Below are 17,125 nucleotides of genomic sequence, written 5' to 3'. Positions count from 1 at the left end.
AGGTAAGCACTATGAAGAAAAATTAAACAGGGTAAGAGAATTATGAAGAGGAGGGTGGGGATATGGCTCATTTTGACCACCAGGAAGTTTCTCAGAGAAGCTGATGTGACAGAGAATGAGCCAGGTGGATACCTGGGAAAAAACATTCTAGGCATATGGAACCACAAGTGAAAAGCCTTGTGGTGGAGAAACTTGGGAGGTCAGCTCACTGGGGCTGGAGCAGAGCGAGGGGCAAAGCCTGTAAGATGGGGAAGAGGGTCTGGCAGGCCTTAGATACGAGTTTGAATTTTATTCTGACTCTGATGGGAAGCCACTGGAGGGTTTGCAGAACAGTTATAACTCGGGCTTATGTATGATATAAAAGCTGTGTGGGGAGCAGCTGGGTGGCTCAGTTGTTTGAACGTCCCACTTCAGCTCAGGTCATGATCTCACGGTTTGTTTGAGACCCACATCGGGCTCACTGCTGTCAGCCTGTCAGCACAGAAGCATGCTTCAGATCCTCTGTTCTCCTCTTTTTATGTCTCCCCCACTTGCGCTCTCCCCCAAATAAATAAATATTTTAAAAAAAGGTATGTGGGGTGCCTGAGTGGCTCAGTTGGTTAAGCATCTGACTTTAGCTCAGGTCATGATCTCATGGTTGGTGAGTTCAAGCCCCACATCGGGCTCTGTGCTGACAGCTCAGAGCCTGGAGCCTGCTTTGGATTCTGTGTCTCCCTCTCTCTCTGGCCCTCCTCTGCTCATGCTCTGTCTCTCTCTGTCTCTCAAAAATGAATAAACGTTAAAAAAAAAAGTTTTAAAAAGTTATGTGGGATACCATTACACATATATTAGAATGGCTAGAATTAAAAAAAAATTAAGTGCTAACAGCTAGTGTTGGCAAGATGCAGAGCAATGGCAACCCTCACACAAGCTGCTGGGAATGCAAAACGGTGCGGCCAATTTGCAGAAGAGTTGGCCAGTTCACATAAAGATAAACTTACACTTGACTGTGCAACCCAGCGATGCCGCCAAATGAAATGAACCTTACGTTCACATGCAAAGCTGTACATAAATGTCTGTGACTTTATTTACATAATCGCCAAAATTGGAAATAATTCACATGTCCTTCAACTGGAGGCTACAGTGTGGTACATCTGTGTGAGAATACTACTCAGCCATTAAAGCAAATGAACTGTTGATAACACACAAGACAACCTAGAGGGACCTCAAGGGCATTCTGCTTAGTGAAAAAAAGTTCAATCTCAAAAGGTTGCATACTGTGTAATTTCACGTATATACTAGTCTCAAAACAACAAGACTATATATAGAGTTGGAGAACAGATCGTGGTGACCTGGGGACAGGGAGGCAAGTAGCGAGAGCGGGTACATACAGAGAGGCAGCACCAGAGAATCCTTCTGTGGCGAGGTAGCAGTCCACCCCTTGACTGTGGTGGTGGAGATGCAGATCTGTACACGGGACTTAAGTGCATAGAGCTATGCACATGTCCATACACACAAATGAGTGCAGGTTATAAATGGTGAAAATGAATCAGGTCTACAGTCTAATTAGCAATAATGTACCAACGTCAATGTCCTGGTTTGGATATTTTCCAACAGCTCTATATGAGATGCCACCCATTGTAGGAGGCTGTCCAATGGATGGATCTCTTAACTTTCTGCATCTTCCTGTAAGTTTATAATGTCTTCAAAACTAAAAATTTAGAGACAAAACTCTGCCAGGTAAAAAGTTACAAAAGACTTTTTTTTTTTTTTAAATAGGGGACATTTGCAAATGGATGGATAGTAGATGACACTTGGGAATTGTTGTCAACTTCCTTGTATGACATGCTCATCAGATGTCCTCCTTCCTAGGTAATAGATGTTGAGGATTTATTCTTATTTACCTATGTATTTATTTTGAGAGAAAGAGAGAGAGAGAGAGGGCACAAGTAAGTGAGAGGCAGAAAGAAAGAGAATCCCACAAAGGGCAGAGAGAGAGAGAGAGAGAGAGAGAGAGAGGCGGTGCTCACCCAGGGCTCATGTTTTACCTGAAGAGGGTCTTGCCCTCACCCAAAGCGGGGCCTTGAACCCACCTGATGTAGGATGCAAACTCACCAACTGTGAGATCATGACCTGAGCTGAAGTCAGATGCTTAACAATTGAGCCACCCAGGAGCCCTGTGTTGAAGTTCTAGAAGTACTTTCAAACGGTTCAGCCAATATATATGCCTATGTATATACATCATTTTGAAATATGGCAAAAGGGAAACAATTATTGAATCTAGGTGGTGGGTTTATAGGTATTGACTAAATTATTCTTTTAACTTTATATTGGAAAAGTTTTGTAAAAAAAAAAAAGTTGAAAGAGAGGCGCATGGGTGGCTCGTTCATTTCACCCAGGTCATGGTCTCTCTCACGGTTCGTGAGTTGGAGCCCTGCATCACGCTCTGTGCTGACAGTGCAGAGCCTGCTTGAGATTCTCTCTCTCCCTCTCTCCCGGCCCCTCCCCTGTTCTCTCTCACTCTTTCTCTCAAAATATAAATAAAATTAGAAATTATAAAAAAGTTGAAAGACAGAAAACAAGGCATGAACCGCTGATAATGTACAATACAGATAGATATCAAAACATCGTGGTAAGTAGAGGAGCCAGATGCAAATGACTACACACTGAAGGATTCGATTTTGGAAAAGTCAAAACTATAAGGATAGGCATCAGATCAGTGGCTGCCAGTGCCTGGGGATGCGGGAGGAGGGGTCGGTCACTAAAGAGCAAGAGGGACATTCAGGACGCGATGAACATATTCTATACCTTGACTGTGATGGTGGTTACATGACTTGTGTTTGTCAAAACTCACAGAACTTTACACTAAGAAAAGGCAAATTTTAATACGTGTAAATTATGCCAAAGGAAAAAAAAAAAGAGGAGGGTATCATGTGAAAAACCATTAAAAGACAAGCTACTTGAGGGCAAAGATCTTATCTGTCCTACGTTTGTTCACTGTGCTTATAACATACTTGACATCTAATAAGAACCGAGTAAAAATTAGCTAGTATGTGTAGTAATTTTTTTACCCTAATTAAGCCCCTGTGTCACAGGGACCCTGGGCTGTGCAGTCCCATGTGATACAGGCTGGGCACAGAGCACCTGCCCGACGGCTGTTCATTGAATGGGTGATTTGGCCTTGTCTTACTTACATGGGTTTGACGTTATCCCTGCTGCACTCTCTGGAACAGGGAGGTCCTTCAGTGTCCCGTACTCTGGTGTTCTCTGGCTGGAGGGAGCTCTGTGGGCCATCTGAGAGACCAGCAACAGCTCCAGGAAGTGACAACTGGCTGCTCCAACAAAAGCGGAGGTAAAGGAATTTCCCTTTCTCTGGAGACTTGTAAATCAAAACCAAACTTCCTTCTCCACAGACTAGCTCCTTTTAAAAAGAAGGAAGAACTTATAAATTCCCGTTGCAAGCATAAAATGCTAAATAAACATGACACTTTGTTTTCCAACATAATAATAACTACCATTTCGTTTTCTCAGGGCCAGGTCCCTTTATGGGTGCCGCGTTATTCTCACAGCAGCTCAATGTGGTGGCTGTTGTTAGGAGCCCACTGCACAGGTGAGATAGCTGAGGCTCAGAGAGGCCAAGGGACTTGCCCTTGGCCACAACCTGGGGTGCTCGGCCAGCTGACCCTGCACTTACTGCTCTACCGTGTGGCCTGTCACAGAGTGCCCTCCCTCTTGAGCCACTAGCCCTACTCCCAGGGGACTGCTTTTATGTGGAGTCACTGTGGGTTCAGCAGCACCTTGTGGGCCATGGAAGTCTCTTCCTCTGGCACAGAATGGGATATTCCCCCTGCAGTGGGGTGAGGGGTTGCATCTAGGTCAAACATGGAAGGCAAGGGGAAGAGTGAGGGTGAGGGAAGGGAAGGGCAGAGAAGAACATGCAGAAAACACCAGATGCTCTTTCTGGCTTAAAAACACACACACACATACACACACAGGCATTAGGGAACACAGATTTTTATCACAGTTTGTTAGAAGGGAGAAGCAGGAAGGGGAGGAGCAGGCTGTAGAGTGAGAAAAGGTTTCTATCTAGACTTCAGATTTGGGTCCGAGGTCTGAGGATACTGACAGGAAAGACGGCAACGATGGTAACAATAATCACTGACCCCGTGCGGGGTGCCGAATTAAACACCTGAGAATGATCTCAGGTAGCTTTTCTATTATTTCCATTCCCATTTTCAGATTAGAAAAGTGAGGCCCAGAGAGTACATACACTAAATGATAGACAGATTTGTCATATGAAGTCAGGAAGGACACACATGAAACAACAGTAGTTACCTGAGGAGGGTGCTGAGTGTGACAGAGGGGGAGAACTTTAGCTTTTTACTGCATTGAGTAAGATTTTTTACAATGGGAATGGTATCCATGGATGTGTACTTAAAAACAAAGGGAGGTGGGGTGGGTGGTTCGACAGACTGTGTCCCAGGATCCCATAATTAATTTGGGGCAGGGTCTTTGAGAGGAGAGCCCTCAATCCTTAACCAACCCGGCAGCACGCCTTTCAACGAGAGCGCGCACGGTTCTGGCTCCCCCACATTCCCCATGGCGCAGAGCGAGGAGGAAAGGACTTCTGAGAGGTGTTGGCTTTCCCTGGGCTTCCTGGGGGGACTGGACCGGTCACGCGTCTCGCCCTTCGGGGAGCCCATTGCTTGCGTTCCAGCCGCGGGGCCCGCCCACTGTCACGGAGTGGACTCCTGGCCAATCAGACCCGGGTGATGCCACGCCGGAGATGAGAGTGGCAGGAAATCAAGGTCAAGGCCCCGGACACAATGGGGCCATTGTCCATCTCCAGTCAGTTGACTCTCAAGCAGCAATTCCCCATCCACCCTCGCTCCTTCTCCTCTTCCCCGCCCCTTGCCAGGAAGTCACCTAAACCCCCTGCCTCCTTTTCACAGCCGCCGCCCAAGGGAAGCCACAACAATCTGAATCCTACCCTGGACGGAGGAGCTTGGCCGCCCCTGCATGGTCTGTTATGTCCACCAGGTGGCGACAGAGCACCACACTTCCGAGGGCGGGGAGGGGAGGGAGGCCGGGCGGGGGGCCGGCCGCTCACTTACTGATGGGGTGTGGGGGACCCTGCCCTTCCCGCTTTATCAAAAAAGCTAAGTGAGGTCATACTTTCCTTCACCTTTTGTTCTGAGGTCACCAAGGTCTGGAAACTCAAGGGCTCTTCTCTCAACAAATGGCAAAATGGCCGTGGACTGCAGCCCTTTCCTTGATGGAGACGAAAGCTGAGGGAAACGTCTACTACGCAAATCACAGCAGGTGCAAATCACAGCAGGTGAAACTGACCACCGCTATGGCCTGGATTAATCAATTGGCTGATTGATTGATTATGTTACGGTATAAATGTTATCTCCGAAAGGCCTCCTCCCCTGTCTCAATGATGTCCTCCCATATTGTTCTGCCCCAAAACCAGCTGTAGTTTTCCTTCTTGGCCTGTATCACAGTTTGCAATTGGATACGTATTTTATTCTTTTCCACTAGAATATATGCTCCATGAGAGCAGGGTTTGGGTCTGTTTTGTTCACCAGTGTATCCTTGGCACCTAGTACAGGATCTGGCATACAGCAGGTGTTCAATAAATATGAATGAGTGCCCTATTGAGCCCTGGGTGTGGGACAGGGCTTCACGTTCCAGTCGATTCTGCATGTGTGAATGTACTTCATGTGTGAATGAATGGGTCCAATGAGTGGGTGGGACCTGCCCCTATCAAATTAGAGAGGCATGCCATGGAGGCATTTGGGGGTTAAGACTTCTGGTGCTGGGCTCTGGCTTCACAATCCCACCTCCACCCCTCACATGCTGGGCAATTTTGCAAACACCACTTAACCTTTCTGAGTTTTAGTTTCCTCACCTGTAAAATGAAGATGAAAACGGCCCCTGTCTTCTGAGGTTGTTAGAGGGATTCTGAGAGATAATCATGGAAGGTGCTTGGCACAGGGCCTGGAACACAGTAAGCACTGGGTGAATATTCAGTAATACTGTTATTGCTGCTGTTGCTGTTGTTGGGGAAGCAACCTTCACAGAGGCCAAAGCCAGAGTGCTCAAGGCAGGTGCCAGCCAAGGTGAAGGGTCTGAGGCTGAGAGGGCCGTTCCACTGGTACCTGTCCCTTGTAAAGTTCTGGTTTGGTTTCTTCTGCGAACTGGCGCAGGAAGTTGAGGCTGATGGGGGCCCGTCCCTATCTCCGATGGCAGGTCTTATCCTCAGATCAGGGTCAGATCTGCTCTGCTGCAATCACCACTGGGGACACCCTCTTGCTACATCTCTGCCTCCCTGGGGCACTGTGGGTCCAGGCAGGCTCTGGCTTACTGTGCAGAAGTCAGGTGGGTCCAGGCCCTAGGGGCAGTGATGAGCAAAGTTATTTTGTCTCCGCCCTCAAAAAGCACTCCGTCCTGGAGGGGAGGGGAGATGGTGATTAAAGCAACACTTGGTACTGCAATAAGGGGACAGGACAAGGGCCTGGCCTGAGCCATTCCCTCAGGAAGTGACTGGTGGGTTAGGACCTGAAGGATGGGGATAAGGAGCTATCCAAGAAGACCCCTCTCTTAAAGCAGCCCCTTCTGGGGACCGCTCCAATCACCCAGTGGAACATCAGGCCCACCCTGGGCCAAGCAAGTGGTTGGAAGGAGTAGATTAAAAACAAATGCACCCCAAGTACACAGGCTCCTCCTGAGAGCCCCTGCCCTTCCCTTGTGTCACCTGGAGACACGCCCACACCAGGTGAGGCCCCCAGCCCATCCCGGAGGAAGGAGGAAGAGCCTTTCAGGGAGGTGGGCAGGAAAGGCCTTCCACAGGGTCCGAGAGGCCTCTGAAGTGGGACGCCGGCAGCCTGCTCACCTGGCTCAGCATCCCTGGCTGCTACAGGGAGGTCTGCAGCCTCTCTGCAAAGTGGGCTGGGGCCGAGCCAGTGGTTCTGAGTGTCCCCACACACCAACCAGCCACCAGCACATCGGGGGAGCTGCAAGCTACCAGCTTTGGCAAATTACTCGACCCAAACCTCGGTCTCCTTGTTTATAACATAGGGGCAATAATAATAGCGCCAACCCTCATAAGGTGGTTTTGAGGATTTAGTAAGTAGATGAACTATCCTGGCACATAGTGGGCACTTAATAAACATTAGCATTACTGTGGTCCGGAGAGGTTAAGTAACTTGCTTAGAGTCTCAGGATTCAAACCCAGGTTCCTTGGACTCCAAAGCCTGTGTTCCTGGGAGGTGAGGGAGGTGGTTTCAGGTGCCCCAGGCAATGTGGGGTAAGAGCAGGAAGCAGTGGGGAGGCAGGGAGAGAACCCCTCCCCCCCCAGGGCAGGGGAGGGGGTGATCACCAGAGCCCTGGCATCCCTTCTTGCCAGCCTGAGCCACAAATCTCTGGTCAACTCTGCCCCCAGGAGTCTGTGGTGCCTGCTCCCTCACCCACTTGGACCTGTTGGGCTTGCCCCCCTCCCTTCTTTCTTTTTCCGGGCCGAGTGCAGTAATCTCAACTAACAAAAGTGACCATGGCTACTCTGACGTGTGTGTGACGCCGACACTGGCCAGGCTGTGCCCCGTCAGTGTGCCAAGCTGAGCTCAGGCCCCGTCCCACGTGCCAGAGTGCACTGGCTCTGCCACCAACTCCCCTCTCCATGAAATACCCAAGCAGCCGTCACTTTTGAGACACGGATCAAGTGTGTTATAAGCACAATGAACAAGTCTAGGACAGATAAGATCTTTGCATTACAAGTGTTTGAAATAGCTACAGGGGTTGGGGGTGTTGAGGATGGAGGAGCTGTAGAACATTCTGGAGCCCATCCTGCTCCTTCTCCAGCTCTGGGAGGGTGGGCCAGGCCCTGGGGCAGAACTGGGCTTAAGATGAGCAGAAGATCAGGGGCGCCTTGATGGCTCAGTCTGTAAAGTGTCAGACTTCTGCTCCTGTCATGGTTCATGAGTTTGGGCCTTGCGTTGGGCTCTGTGCTGACAGCTCAGAGCCTAGAGCCTAATTCAGATTCTGCGTCTCCCTCTTTTTGCCCTCTTTCAAAAATAAATAAACATTAAAAAAAAAAAAATGAGCAGAGGTCAGATGGGCTGCAGAGTGCTGAAGGTATTGCCCAGTAATGCCCTGGGGGTGAGCTGGCGTGGTAGGGCAGGAGCAATGTTGGTCCAGCTTCATCCACCCTCTACAGGCTCCGGAGTCAGTCAGACTTGGTTTGAGTCCTGACACTGTCACTTATAAACCATGAGGCTGTGGGAAGTCACTTAACTCCTCTGAGCCTCAGTTGCCTCATCTGTAAATTGGGGTTAATTAAATGCTCATGTGGTTTGTGAGGATTTAAAAAGACAACGAACGAAGAATGCGCAAGCATAGTGCAGACACCAAGCAAGCCCTCAGTACACAATCTTCTCTGCTGTGGCTGCTGGTACTGTCATTGATGACGGCTCCGAGACAAGGCCACACTGAGTTGCAGAGTTTGGCCAGCCTCCAGATGGGGATCAGCCAGGTCAGCAAGGGGAGGTTCCCTCCCTGCGCAGTCGGCTGATGACACCAGGTCCTTGGGCCTGTTACAGAAAGCTCAGAGGTTCTGGAAAGGGGAGTCACCCACCCCAAGCTCACTCCCAGCATCCCACCCCTACTTACCTGGCCAACCTGTGAGGTGAGATGGGGACCCCTTCTCCTGAGGGAGCCTAATCTCTCTGTCTTCCTTCTCACTGATTCTCTGTATTTAACTTTTGCCAATGCCACAGACCAGTTCCGGGAGCCAGGGAGAGAGAGGGGAGAAGGTGTGAGCTGAGGGAGGGGTGAGGAGATAGAGGAGGTTCTCCAATGTATAAAGAGGGAAGGAAGGGGGCATCTCTGTCTTTTTAATCTCAGGCAGAAATTGGTGACATTAGGTAGTGTACTTAAGATACCTGTCCCTATACCCTGCCACCCTCCTAGGAAAAGCGTTGCCCTCAAAAGCATGACACTGTTGGGGTGCCTGGCTGGCCCAGTCAGTAGAGCATGTGACTCTTGATCTCAGGGTTGTGAGTTCAAGCCCCATGTTGAGTGTAGAGATTACCTAAAAAAATAAAATCTTCTTTTTTTTTTAAAGCATGATGCTGTTAATTAAAGAATGGAAGCTTTCACAATGAAATAAAAATTATTAACTGAAAACAGAGACTGCAGTCCAGTTGGCCAAACAACACCCCATTTCCAGGGCTGGGGGCTGTTGCTTCCATATCCTAGTGTCTGTCCTCCCTTCCAGTCACCCCTGAGAGGAGGCCAGGGCTGGGCTGGTGGAGGGCAGCAGTGCTAGCTTGCGCTCAGGTTGAGGCTGAAATCTTGCCTTTGGGCCCTTTCTAGAAATATCAGCCCGAGCAGGGGCCTCCTGAGAACCTGATCGCTCCAAAGTCCTCTTCCTCAGGCAGGATTTTCCAGCTCCTCCTACATACAGGTGGGGCCTCTGACTCCATTTCCACCCCACTCCCCTCCATCCCTACCCAGTTGCCCCAGAATCTGGAGAGGGAAAACTCGGGCCTCCAACCTTCTGAGGGTCTGGAGGAATCTCAGAGGATCTGGGAGCCCCCACTCCAGCCTGGCTGGGCAAGGAGCAGGCAAACTCCCGGGGGGAAATTGGCCTTGGCCTCAGTGCATAGAGCCTCTGGAACTTGCCGATCTGAGCTTTGATTAGGCTGGAATGTTCCCGGTCCGGTTCACAGTGATGTCCACGGGGAGACTGTGGGAGGGTGTCTGGCTGTTCCAGGTTCCTCAGGCTTGGAAACTCACAAGCCCTGCCTTTAGGGTCTGTGATTTCTGGCCTGACCACCCACAGCCCTCTCCTCTGGCCTCTTGCCCCACCTCCTCACCCCCATTTCTCAGCTGCCTCAAAAGGACTTAGGCTTCCTGGTCCCTGCTCATAATGCTCCGCTCTGCCTCTACCACTGGTTATCACTTTTGTCTAATTTAATTCCTACTCTTTCTTTAGGATCACCTCCCTCCCCCACCCCCCCAACCCCAGGAAGCTTGCTGACCTCTCCCTCTCCCAGGCTGGGTTGGCTGGCCGTCCACGTCACCTAGCACTCATGCTGCATCTCCAGAGTAGGTGCCTTGTAACGTATCTGTCCCCTCTCACTACTGCCACCTGTCTGAGGACAGGGCTGGTGCCATTGCTGGGCACACACAGGACTTGCGTGGGGGAAGGTGCTCCCCTGGACTCTGTGAGTGGTGATCAATCTCATTCATGGCTTTAGGAGTTCACAGTTTATTGTGGATGTGGGGGGTGGGAGTGGAATGACTCCTGTCTCTTCTCTAAGTCCTGCATTTGAAACCCCCTTTCTCTTTCCTTCAACCCCAGCCTTGTCATAACCTAGTAAGGGCTGTGGAGGTGGTGCAGCAGAGAAGTTAACCACAAGGCCACATGCCAGTTGAAGGACCTTGAGCCGGGTTTCCTCTTCTGTAAAATGGGCAATTATGACACCTTCTTTGTGTCGCTTGAAGGACTGAATGTAATAATCCCCAGAAAGAGCCCCTTCCCTCCCCCTGGCTACTCCAGACAAGGGGTGACTCTCATTCCCATAGGTCTGTGATGTCCTCTGGAGAGGGGAGGGAACCCTCTGGTTGCTGGTTGGGTATCCTATTTCCCCCTTGTCCCCACCCTATCCCCTCTGTAGGGCCATGCCTTCCCACAGTGCAGAAGCCAGGGCAGCTCTGGGACCCGTGGCAGTGGTGTCCAGGGGGAGCTCCTGGACACATGGGACCAACAAGTGACTTCTGTGGCAGGTTCTCTGCCCACTTGTGTTTGGGTTAGGGCTTCAAAGGCACCTCTGATCTTATGGGTGAGTCCTCAATCTCATGGCTGCCTGCCTGCCAGGTACCAGGGTTTGGGAAATCACTACCTAGGCCCAAGGTGGAGGGCAGAGTCAGCCTGGGCATCAGGGGAGCTCAGCCACTGGAAACATGGGCAAGCTGCCACCTTCCTGCCATGATATCTGGAGGCCTCACTGCCCACCATCAGGCCACTAGCCCCAAGACCAGAAAAACAATTTGTGTGGAGGCAGGATGAACTTGACCAAAGGTGGAGGCCAGCATGGCACCCACCCTCTATCCAGTGCTCCTCCCTCCACCAGCTCAGGACCCCAGGGGATATATGTAGGAGGGATGGATGGTACAAACCCTGGAGACAGACAGGTGTCAGTTTTAATCTTAACTGGCTGTGTGTGACCTTGGGCTAGTGACTTCATTCCTCAGAGTCTCAGTCTCCTAGGTTATAAAATGGGGACAATGACAGCACATCTCTCTTAAAAAGTTGTAAGGACTGAATAATAAAATTCACATAATTCATTGAGCTCAGAGTGCACATATCAAGTGAATCATAAATGGTGTATTACTATTATTATTATTTGTGTTTCCAGGATACTTTAATACTGTCCAGCCTAACAGAGTCAGAATTTCTTGAACACTTATAATACCTTACAATGGAGCTCAGTGAACTGAACTGAGAGGAGAAAAGGGCCCACCAGGCTCTAAGGCAGGGTCAGCGCTCCTTCTCTGCCCCTACCCCTTGCCTGGAGGCCCTAGTGGTCGTGCCATTGTCCTTACCATGTTCAAAAGCTCAGGGAGGTCTTGTTCCATCTTCTGCATGTGGGAAACTCAGACAAGTGGGCAGCCCTGCCATTCAAGGGCCAAGAGCCCTGGCCTGGAGGCCATGGGGGACGCCAGCTGCTCAAGAGTGGGGTGCGACGCACGCCTGGCCAGAAAAGTGATAACAATGGTCACACCTTTGCTCAGCGCCATGCTCCTGGCTTTGCAATGAGAATTCTCAATTTTTCTCTCCACAAAGATGACTCATGGACAGTGACACCAGCAGCAGAAGCGGCCCCTTTCCCTGTGCTTGGGGTCTCAAGGGCACCAAAATTCAGCTGCTTTGTAGCAGAGAGGAAGCTGAGAGACCCAGTTCCCTAACGGCCTGAGCCACGGAGTAAAGCAGGTCCATGTAGCTTTCCCCTAGATCCCAGGCTTTGGCCTCACAAACGGGAGCCACCCAGGGGGTTACACCTGCACCCCCCCCACACACACACACATCAGGCTCATCCACATCTGTAAAGATGCAGATTCCATCTTTACATTCCACAGTGGCCCCACATCCTGAAGCAAAATGCAGAGGACATGGCTGCCTGAGGATCCAGGCCACCTCATCTACTGTAGGCTGCTGCTGGTTAACCTGTGGCAGTGGCACTGGCACCTGCGTTCAGCTGAGGGACGCTGGCATTCCCAGGCAGGCCACCCTGCAGTGCTCTCCTGATGACACCAAGGAGGCATGAGAGAGAGGCTATCCCCAAGGATGGACATCAGTTGGTGGCCCTGGCCACACTGTTGCTCCTTGAGCTGAGGCCAGAGTCAAGCTCCCACAGTGAGCAGCGCTCCCCCGCCCCCCAGCCTCCAGCCATAGGTGGTATCAGACTCCCTGCTGCCATGCGGAAGGAGCAGAGGGATCCTCAGCCTTCCCTGAGCCAGTCTGAAGGTGGGCGGGCCATGGAGGGGCTGCTTCTTGCCTCTGTGCCAGGGTACTGGTGTTCCCAAGGGAGGCCCCCTGGGTGTCTGGGCAATGCGGTCCTTACCTGGAAGCAGGGTGGCCTGTCCCACCCATCTGCAAGCCAGGATGCCGAGTGGAAGAGGAGCCAAGCCGGGTGGATCCAGGTGTCTGGAATGGCTGTTTTGTTGGATGAGTTCCAGGACAGGGGCTTTGCTGCCCCTCTCCTGAGGGATGGGGCGTGGGGACTTATCATGGCCAGCCCTTGTATAATGAGGTGGCCAGAGAGCCGGTGGAGTGGCAGGGAGTGTGAATATGAATGTGCCCAACTTCATTGCTCCTATCCTAGGGGTTCTTTTTTTAAATGCCACAGTCCAGCTTTTCCGATGGAGCTCAGGAGGCGGGGCCATAGTGGCCCCACATCCTGAGACTCCACCCCTCTATGGCCTGGAAACTTGAGTCAGTGGCCATGTGGGACACTGCAGCCTCCTGGCACCACTCAACAGGCACCAAGGAAGGGTGCCTGGCATCCTCAGAGACAGAGCCATGTGGAGGCCCTGGCAGATTTTTTGGGTGTGGAGGTGAGGGACAGGGTCTAGGAAGGAGCATTCTGGAGGAGCAGGTTTCAGGAGGAAGGTAAGCACCATACCAGATTCCAGTCTGCTCCCTCCTTCTGCCCCTCCCACTCAGACTCTCTCCCTACCCTGTTTACACGCGCTTAAAGGATCCTGTGATTCTCTTTATCATGGCATATAATTCTTTCCCCTAAGTCTGTCTCCCCTATGGACCATGAGTCTATGAGGTGGTACTATGAAGATGGCTGGAGCTAGCTTTTCTTCTTCCCTGTCTCCCTAGTACTGGCCACAGGGCCTGGCACATAGTTGGTGCTTAATACACATTTGGTAAATGAATGAATTAAAGAATAAATTCCTCCATTAGACACCACGAGCTCTCTGAGGGCATGGACCACTTCTTGTGTGGGATGGAAAATTCACCGGGAGTGAAAATGAGGCAAGAGGAGCCTTTGCAGGTGTGTTAGTGAGACTCATACCTTTTTTTTTTTATTAAAAAAATTTTTTTTTAATATTTGTTTATTTTGGAGAGAGAGAGACAGAGTGTGAGTGGGGGAGGGACAGAGAGAGAGGGAGACACAGAATCCGAAGCAGGCTCCAGGCTCTGAGCTGTCAGCATAGAGCTTGACTTGCAAGCCGTGAGATCATGACCTGAGTGGAAGTTGGTGGCTTAACCGACTGAGCCACCCAGGCTCCCCGAGACTCATATCTTTATCCCTTGTCATCTGTGAGGCAGGGAGGACAAGGCTTTCTCCTCTAGGTAGCTCTCCTGGTTACAAAGGGCTCCCCAGCAGGGCTGAGAAGGGGAGGGTAGTGCTGACTCTAGAAGCACATAGGAGGAGAGCCTTGGGTGGGCTGAACTGGGGGTGATCTTCCAGGCAGGTTGTTGCATTCGGGTAAGTGGGGAAGCCCTAAGGGAGCCACATCTGAATAGCACTCACTTCTGGGAAAGCTCCAAGAAGAGCTTGGGTAGCAGCACAGTAGGTATCTGGGCCAGGACCAGAGGTTGTGGCCATGCAGACTGTTCACCTGATACTACCCCAGAGCGTCCTGAGGTTGGGGACTTGGAGCCAGGGCTCCCACAAGTGCCACTCTTCAGACATGAGGGTCTCATGGTCATATGAGGCTCTGGACTTCAGGCCATTCCTTGCCTTCACAGAGCCAGGAAGTCTCAGACACACATGGGGAACTGGACAGAGAGGCCACGGGTGGGATCCTGTGCCAGACTTGCGGCAGATGCCCTGCATTGTCAGCAGAGCATGAGCACTGTGTCCTGGGAGGCAAGGCTTCCTCAGGGCCACAGAATCGCTCAGGCTTTCTGATTTCTGAGCCCACCTTCCAAGTCCAGATAAACTGAGAAGGAGAATGTGAGTCTCCTGGGACCCAAATCCTGGATGCTAAACAGATTTTGGAGTTTGCACCTCAACCCCACATCTCAGAGCTTAAAAGCAACTTAGGTCATTTAGTGATCACCCCTCCTAGCTTACAAACCGGTCTTGTTTTGTCTTCGGGGGGCAGAGGAGTGTGCTCACTTGGGAACCTCTCCCCAAAGGTTTGTCTGAGCATCTATCTGACCATCATGAATTAGAATAAGGACTGACATATGTCCGCCCTGGCAGTCATACTGTGGAAACCTGTGCTAAAAGGTAGGATTTGAAACTAGAACTTATGAGCAGATTGAGACCTCATTTAACACTTATTCCTTACTTGAGGGTTGCAAAAACCCCCAAACCGAACCAAACCCAACCAAAATGTGGGAGACTATCAGGCAACTAGAGAGAGTGCTGTTTCAAAGACTCCTTTTGAAATGAACCATAAACTTGACTTTCTTTTATTCAATGACAGAAATATTTACCCAGAACGGATGCAGGCTAGTGAATGGACACAGAAAGGATTACACACACACACACACACACACACACACACACACACACAAGCAACTATCAAGTTGGGCAGGGACATTTTTGATAAAGGCTGACTTGGGTCCCAAAGAATGATGCACTCTTTTTCTATGCAAACAGCTTATCATCCAGGGATGCCTGGCTAGTTCAGTCAGGGGAGAGAGTGACTCTTGATCTCTCAAGATCAAGAGTGAGTTTGAGCCCCATGTTGGGTGTAGAGATTACTTAAAAGTAAAACCTTTAGGGGAAAAAAAGATGAAAGATCCCCAGAAATGCCAAGGCCAGGGGTGGGGGCTCGGGGGGTATCCTTCCTGAGCCGCCCAGGTCTTAGGCTGCAGGCCACAGATTTAAAATACGGTCCTCACCACTAGCTGACCCAGAGCAGAGTCGACGTGTGCAAATGCAAACCCACTTTTTTGGTTTTGTTTTCCTAAAGCCAAACACGGCCGCTTCGGTAGGAGACGGACCGCAGCCGGGGTGGCGTGTATCTCGGAGGCCGGCTGAGGTCCGAGTCGGTAGAGGCCCGCTCCAAAAGGTGCAGGCGCAGAGCGTACGCGCCGGCGGGTCTCAAGCAGCCGGCCGACCGGAGCGCCCCCCGCCGCCCCGAGCGCAGCAGAGACCAGCCCGCGCACCGCCCGCGGCCGCTTCGGAGGAGTGGGGAGAAGGCGGGGAACCGAGCTACGTCCTCCCTCGCCCCATCCTTAAAAGCCAGCGTCCTCCATTTGCTGCGCCCAGGGTGCGGCCTACTCAGTCACCGGCCCCGCAATCGGGGCAGCCGTGAGAGCAGAGCCAGGGCTGCCAAGAGGCCGGCGGAGAGGCGGGAAGGGAACGCGGGGAGTCGGCCGGGAAAAGCCCCACGCGCGCTGAGCCGGGTGCGCTGGCGGCCCCGCCACCTGTGCGGCGCCCGGCAGCTGCGCCCAGCCCAGCCCTGGGGCACCTGGAGAAACCGGAGCCGGCCTGAGGGCGGGGTTACAGTTAGCGGCCCGGCCGGGCTGCGACAACAGCGGGAGCAAGAGGCGGTCCTGGCGGGCGCGTCTTCCCCGGCCGGGCCTCTCTGAGCGTAGCGCCCGCGCCCCGGGCGTCCCAAGGGTGGCCGGGCACCTTATTCGCCCCCTGGCGGCGACGGGACTCGCGGGGCGGCGCCGCCGCCACCGCCGCGGAATGAGCTGTCCACAGCAGCACTGGGCGCCGCCCGAGGTCCCGTAAGAATCCGTCCCGGGACTGCAAACCAGGAGGCAGGCCGCCCTTGGAGGAATGGAGGAACGATGGAACGCGGCATCTATGAGGTTTGGGACTTCCCCTGGAACCAAGTCCTCCATATCCCGCGTGGGCTTCTCCACTAGCACGATGACGGACACCCAGGGACCTCATCCCCTACTGGTCCTCCCTCCCCTCACCCAATCTCTCTGGAAATAAAAGCCACCCTCCTATTCTCATCCATTCTGGGAAGGGTCCCCATATCTCCCCTCTTTTCTGCAGTGATCTGACAAAGGTAACCTTGGCAGACCTAGCCACACTCGGACCTGCCACACCCAGACCTTAGGGCAGGCAGAGAGCTCTGAGGCAGTGCTTGGAGGTTATCAGAAGATCAGCATTCAACCTGGTCCCGAGTGCCCACTGGGAGCCTAGCACTGCCCTTAGGTTTTGTAGGAGATAAAAGTCCTCTTGCCCTCTAGGTACTTCCAATCTCAGAGAACAAACACACTCAGGAGACTATTGGCACAGAAGTGGCCCGGCAGCAGGAGCTCCAGGGGGAGAGCATGGTGAGAGCCGACTGGAGTATGAACACTGGAGCCATTAAAATTTTCCCAGTGGACAGTTATTTGGAAGGAGAGGGAAGGTGGTAGAGAGGATAGATATTCCTGGTCCAATCTGGAGTGGAGGGCTGGTGGTAGGAGAGTTAGGGTGGTCAATCCTAGAGGCCCTGGTAAAGGCTGGCTTCTGCAGTGGGAAAGACAGAGGGAGACGGAAGAGCTGGAAACTGGAAACCCCTCTGGGGAGCAGCAGCAGAGTCTTGCTCTGATATGCTGTCTAAGGAAGGATGCCCCTTGCACGGTTCTGAGGGGCATGTGTGCTGGTAGGAAAGCAAGGTGGCTGGGTCATACACTACCAAAAAAAAAAAAAAAAAGCTT

General features: G+C 51.9%; 1 long non-coding RNA gene across 1 annotated transcript; it reads right to left on the bottom strand.

Moving 5' to 3' along the window:
* Positions 1–3,264: 3,264 nt before the first annotated feature.
* Positions 3,265–13,493, bottom strand: LOC128315399 (uncharacterized). The gene is made up of 3 exons (XR_008298149.1): positions 8,650–13,493; positions 5,894–5,982; positions 3,265–3,400 (listed from the first exon to the last, which is right to left on the bottom strand). It is a non-coding gene; the product is annotated as an uncharacterized LOC128315399 (long non-coding RNA).
* Between the last annotated feature and the right edge of the window lie 3,632 nt (positions 13,494–17,125).

This window comes from Acinonyx jubatus, chromosome A1 (assembly GCF_027475565.1).
Source record: "Acinonyx jubatus isolate Ajub_Pintada_27869175 chromosome A1, VMU_Ajub_asm_v1.0, whole genome shotgun sequence".
Taxonomy (NCBI): domain Eukaryota; kingdom Metazoa; phylum Chordata; class Mammalia; order Carnivora; family Felidae; genus Acinonyx; species Acinonyx jubatus.
The sequence above is the reverse complement of the archived record's forward strand: the minus strand, read 5'-3'. Positions and strand labels throughout refer to the sequence as shown.